Source organism: Paroedura picta, chromosome 4 (assembly GCF_049243985.1).
Source record: "Paroedura picta isolate Pp20150507F chromosome 4, Ppicta_v3.0, whole genome shotgun sequence".
In the NCBI taxonomy this organism is placed as follows: domain Eukaryota; kingdom Metazoa; phylum Chordata; class Lepidosauria; order Squamata; family Gekkonidae; genus Paroedura; species Paroedura picta.
The window spans coordinates 95,068,344-95,074,343 of NC_135372.1; the positions used below are offsets into that span (position 1 = coordinate 95,068,344).

General features: G+C 41.8%; 1 protein-coding gene across 2 annotated transcripts in view; it reads right to left on the bottom strand.

The window, feature by feature from the left end:
- Positions 1-5,312, bottom strand: part of IP6K3 (inositol hexakisphosphate kinase 3) — a 32,440-nt gene extending 27,128 nt beyond the window's left edge. For both annotated transcript variants that reach the window (XM_077334394.1, XM_077334395.1), the window contains exon 1: positions 5,175-5,312. The gene's annotated coding sequence lies outside the window, so the exon portion shown is untranslated. The remainder of the gene's footprint in view (positions 1-5,174) is intronic.
- Between the last annotated feature and the right edge of the window lie 688 nt (positions 5,313-6,000).

A 6,000-nucleotide genomic window follows, 5' to 3' on the forward strand; every position in this document is an offset into this window, starting at 1 on the left:
TAGGAGAGTAACCCCAATTTGCTTGTGAGAATGCCTGCAATGTGATTTTTCAACTTTCCCTCAAGTAGCTCAAGACCAGAATGTTCCCTACCAGCAAAGTTATTAATAATGCACTTGGGATGCCCTGGACTGGACATTCCCCACTCATTAACACCATAGTGCTAGCAAAAGCGATCTCCTTTTTCCTACAGGAAATCACCCCTCCTCCATCCAATCTTTCCCACAGAAATCTCAGAGCAGGACATTCCAGATCAATCAACACTTAAACATCAGCAAAGGTTTTTGTTTTCCCCTTTCTAATGAAAACAGAGTCCTTTTTTGACCTTACAGAAGGGCAGTAAGAGATGCATGCAAGGTAATAAACAATCTCTTCTAGGAGGAGGAAGAAACATATTTACGGGCTAACACAGTATATTTGTTCAAAGTTGGTTTTTCATTCCATTCTGAATCCTAGGCAATGACATGGTAAAATTACATATTGCCATTTTGTGCATGGAGTGGGCGGAACTCAACACATAAAAATTGAATCCACAGAATTACTACGGAGGTCAGTATTCTAAGTGGATTTAAAGAAGGGATACAATGAATGTGTGCTGATGTGGCTCATTATCAGGTATACATATGGTAGCCTGACAGTGCAGCACCATCTGACAGAATACTCCCTTTGTCAGTAGGTTTCCGCTGAGATGTAAAAGTGACATGCAGAGAATATGAAAGTTATGTTCCCTAAGTATACAGCAATGCATTCTCCATAGACCAATTTTAATGACTCTGTCTGTCCTATCGGTCATAATGGTTCTGACCTATTATAGTGGAGCTACTGAATTTCATCACTATGTTTTATGCTTATACTTTTAAAATATAAAAATTGCCAGCAATCATTGGGCCTGTGTTGAATGATGCTAATAATGTTATCATTTGTTCTTCTATAGATGCTAAAAAACAGAGGCCTATTCCAAGACTTAGAGTCAGGATTGAAATTCAGCAACTGAAAAGTTAGCATATATGTTAATCAAAATAGAAGCAGTGAAAGCTGTGGAAAATGCTTTTATATTATTCAATGCAATTCAGACCAAAGGTTAGGGGGAAAGTCTGAACTCTCAGGCATCCTACAGGTCTTAAAACACCTAATAATGACAGCAAACTTATGCCTGTTTTCACTGAGAACAAATGGTACATCAACAAGTAAATTCTTGCTTTTGTAGTGAAATTAATTGTTTAGTATTATTTAGCAGGTAAGGTCTAGATCATCACTTCTGTAATGCAAATGTATCAATAAATACATGCATTCTTTTAAAGAAATCTACCAATAGTTATAGGTGTCCCTGAGGATTTCTGGGAGTCGTGATTCCCTACAAGGGGCCAAGAACTAGCACAGTTATAATCCCCAGAGGGGAAAACCACCGATGGTTAAAAAGATTTAAAACTGATTTATGTTTGTCACTTGTAAGTATAGTTTAAGCTTTATTGTGCCCCTAAGCAGGAGTGATAGCAAGGAATAATTTCTAAGGGGAAATCTCTCTCCTTTTACAAACTGCTAATTAAAAGTTTTCGTGAGGTCATTCTTGTGGCATAAGGAAATGACATTTACTGCTAGGCTAGTATTAATGGCCGAAGGTTAATACTAAGATTTATGAGAATCTTGAAAACCAGGAAATCAATGGAGTTGCTGTAGGAATTCTCAGCAGTAAATGCAAACAACACCCAGCTCATAGACTCCTCTGGCATAAATGAAGCTATCAGAGTAGCAATATTTACTGGACTATACCTGTTGTAAAACACATGCAAGTTACTAATGCTGTCACCAGAAATTATTTTTCTCTTTTAAATGGCTAGTCGTTTGGCTTTAAACAAAAACGGTGCAAGACATTCTTCCAGCTCAATAATAGATTGTAAGTTTTATTTGTTCATTTACATTCTTTTCTACATGCTGAAAATATTTGTTACCATAAGCACATAATACCCAGATCCATCTAGGGTTGCCAGCTATAGATTAGGAAATATCTGGAGACTTTGGGGGTGGACCCAGGGGTGGACAGGATTGGGGGCAGGGAAGTGGAGTATAATGCTATGAAGTCCACCCTCTGAAGGAGCCAAAGTATAACCGGATATATAATCAAACACATATGCAAACAGTTCAGTGGGAATCATTTGTTTACTTTTAAATATTTAAAAGAGCTGAGCCTATTTGAAAATGTCTTGCTTCAAAAAATGTCTTGCTTCAAAAAATACAGGAAACTGGAGCCTCCTAACTCTTTTGAAGCTAAGTGATCTGTCGTGAGTTTCGGCTTGCCAAGTCTCCCCTGACTGCTGGCAGGGTGGAGTGTGGGTAGTGTTGCCAACTCCAAGTTGAGGAACTGTGGGGACATAGGGATGAAACCTGGGGACCTCATTGGGGTACCTTGCCATAGAGCTCACCCTCCAAAGCATCAATTTTCTCCAGGGGAACTGATCTCTATAGTCAGAAGATGAGCTGTAATTCTGGGGGATCGCCAGGTCACACATGGAGGCTCGCATCCCTAAATGAGTTCTACCATTCAGTGCTGAATGGGATCAATGAGAATACAGTAACCCTTACCGGAGTACCATCCTCACCCTTCCTTTAGCCCCATCTCTTGTTTTTCCATGGGCAACAGGCCAAGAAAGAAGCACCAGCCTTCCCCAACCCATGAAAACTGCAGCATCTGCTCCCTATATTAGTACATGAGTGGTGGCTCTTCCTGGTTGTAACATTGTTTTTCTGGAGCTAGCACACAGTATGGTGAAGCAGTTAATGACTAGTTTCAAAGCTAGAAAGGTATTTCAGAATTAAGCAATGAGGACAGCATCTACTAAATACTGTGGGGCATACATCATTTCTGTGTTGTAAAATTCAGGGCTGATGGAGCAATAGCTTCCATCTATGCTAGGGGACCCATTCTACTTGAGAGTCAGATGTTTAGAAAAATAGTAGACTCTTGAAGGAAACTTTTGCTGGAGCCCCTTTTCCCCCTGGCCAGACTCCAAAGCTGCCCAGGGTGCTGAACAAATGGAGACCTTTTAGAAAGTCAAGCCTCCTAAAAATAGTCAGTTGATTCCAGTCTGCTTACCCCTTTGTGCATCTGAGTTTCCCATTAGAGTGAGATTTACGTAGATGTAGGCTTCTCTGCTACCTCATATATCTCTTCAATAGCCCCTTGCAGAAACTGGGAAAGATTTAGTTGACTGGTAGGCTCTTCAGCCATCTCCATATGGACACTTTATGCGCAATGACCAGGATGCAGCATTAGTCCTTTGTGAATTTCTAAATCTACTTTTGCTCCTCTCCCCACTTCTGAAAGAATAACTGCACTGGATGGCAGAGGGCTGAAACTGGAAAGCTTCATTCTCTGAGAGAAGCCAAGTTCCACTGCTGATGCCATAAATCCTTGTGTGCACAGATCCTGAGCCCTTTTAATCTTGCATTTCCTTTCCTGAAAGAATATGATGTTCATAAAGTTTACAGCTGGTCCCAGCACCCCTCATGAACAAGAAGCAAAGATACAGTTTGCTTCACTGAAGGATTTATATGGTTGCTTTGCAAAGCATGAGGATTGTGAGGAGGAAGGATGGGAGCAGCTTTAGCCAGGATTGATAGGCTGCAAAAATGCTCTATCTTTTGCTGGTGATTGCTTGGGCATTTGGGATAATGGAAGAGCTGCTATCACACTGGCTGGTGTTTTGTGTACCTTTCATAAATATTCTGTAGCTGTCTTGCTGTCCGTTTATAACAAGATATATTTGGCTAAGTGGCAATACCTTTGGGGTGTGGTTATAAAAGCCTACTTGTTTTGCAACACCCATAGCAGCTCCATCATTTTAGGTGCCTTTGTATCAATGCTTCTGGTGTTTACCATTTTTCATTTCAGCCAGGCTTCATGCTAATTTGTGCTAAATTAACAGAAATTGGACAGTTTACCCTTTGCTAATTTGGGCAAAGATGGCCCTAGTATGCTCCAGTACAGAGAGCAAGTACAGCACAGTGGCTCCAGCACTGAATTAAGGGGACCTGGGAGACCCAGGCTTGAATGCCAGTTCTGCTGGGGTTGCTCAATGGGGGACCTTGGAGCAGTAATTCTTTCTCAGTGTGACCTATACCACAGGGTTGTGGTGTGGTTACAATCGGAACAGTTGCCAGCTGTTCCAGGTGACCATGGGGGGGCAAGCAGAGTATAAATATTTCAATAAATATATACAAATACTCCTCTTCTCTTCATCCTAAACCTAAATAGCCTGCGTGTATGGCCTGCAATGAGAGAAGATACGCTGCTGCAGAACTATTCTCACTTGGGAAGGCTTTTCATCCACAGCCCCCTTCTCCTTAGTTCCTTTGATCATGCTTGCAGCAAACCCAGTTGTGATCTGAATTTTTCTGAGCCTCCAAGGACTCATTGACAGCCACTTCTGATTTTATGTTAGATGACCAGATAGCCATTTGTCCTTGTACAGCTCAAATTCTACTTCATCTTGTTAGACTGACGAGAGAAGACTTAAAGTGCTTTCCACAGCCAAGTACCTTAGGCAGTTTTTGATGGAATAAATTGATGGCTGAACAGATAATAGGAAACACTTCCTCTCTTTCCCTGCAATAGAAGTCACACTCTGGAGCAAACCCCCTTACGTTCTGACGGAGTATTTCACTAAATCTGCCGTGCTCTACGTACTTGTTTCAGCAGGGCCAATGGCCATGGTCCTAGGACAAATGTTTCCCTTAAGTTTAAATGATCACCTTTGCAGCTGAGATATAGAGAAGAACAGCTTTTCAGCAGCCACCCCCCTCCCCCCCCCATTTCTGTCTGCTTCCAGCAAATCAGTCAAGAATTGTCTACCTTTTTCCTCATGCAGCTCAGGGTGGAAACTAGGCTGAAGCACTCATGTTTGCGAATTGTCTAGCAGTGGAAATGAAGACAGAAAGTCCCAAACACTCTTAAACATTGAATGGAATTAGCCAAACTACTGAAGAGCAGTAATCACTCTCAACCCCCCCTGTTCCTCCCTTCTTGCCCCTTTCCCATGCAAACAGAAAAAAGGCATGAACTTCAGAGAGCCATTCCAGTTGCCTTTGCTTTTAGAACAAAATCAGTGTAGAGTTAAAGAAGACCTTGGTAGATACACACACATGCACCAGTTCCCGTGCCCTACAAGTGATTACTCACTTAGCTGTTCCTTTGCAAATCGTGAGAATATGAAGCGGATATGATTCCGGAGTCTCCCAGATTCTGCGGGGATGTTGATCTTCTTGGCTTCTTTGCTATAATACAGCCTAGCTAGGAAGCCCAGCCTCAGTACGCACATTGGGGGTGTGGGAGATAGGAAGGAATTGGAGCATGAGGTGTCACCTGATCTTTTAAGAAATTCTTGGCAGGCTTCTGTTATGTGCAGCCAACATCTGATGCAACTGGGCTGTGGGGGGTTAAATGCAGACAGTCAAGAGGGGGAAAGAAAAACACCGGTGACATTAATGGAAACAAAACTTGAAGTCTGTTTCAAGTATGCTGTTTTCCCTACATGGTGCACATTTGTCTAGGAGAAAGACTGAAACCTGCATGTGGAGAGACATCTTTTCCTGCATGGCAAAGCTTGCTTTGTGGGTTAAGTGCAACATATGAAACAGCCAGAAAAGAGTTAATGAAACAAGCACAAAATAACTGCAGAAACTTATTGGTATCCTCTGAGATGGATAGTTGTGCTTTGTTAAAATAGCAACATCAAACTGAAATCTTTGCTCCGTGTAGCTTCTCTGAGAACTTTTTTCCCTGCCTCTGACAATCATCACTTGAAGACAACGATAATTTTGGTTTTGAACCTGGCCCATCTTGCGGGAAGCATTCTGCTTCAAATGCAGTTCTTGTGGAACCTGCCACTTTGGTTGATATGAATGAGACTGTTGTTTCACCTGTAGCTCACTTTGAAATTCAGCAGATGTTTAGGGACAGCCAGTTTCACAAACAGCTAGGTGTGGGATTCTATTTCATTATTAAA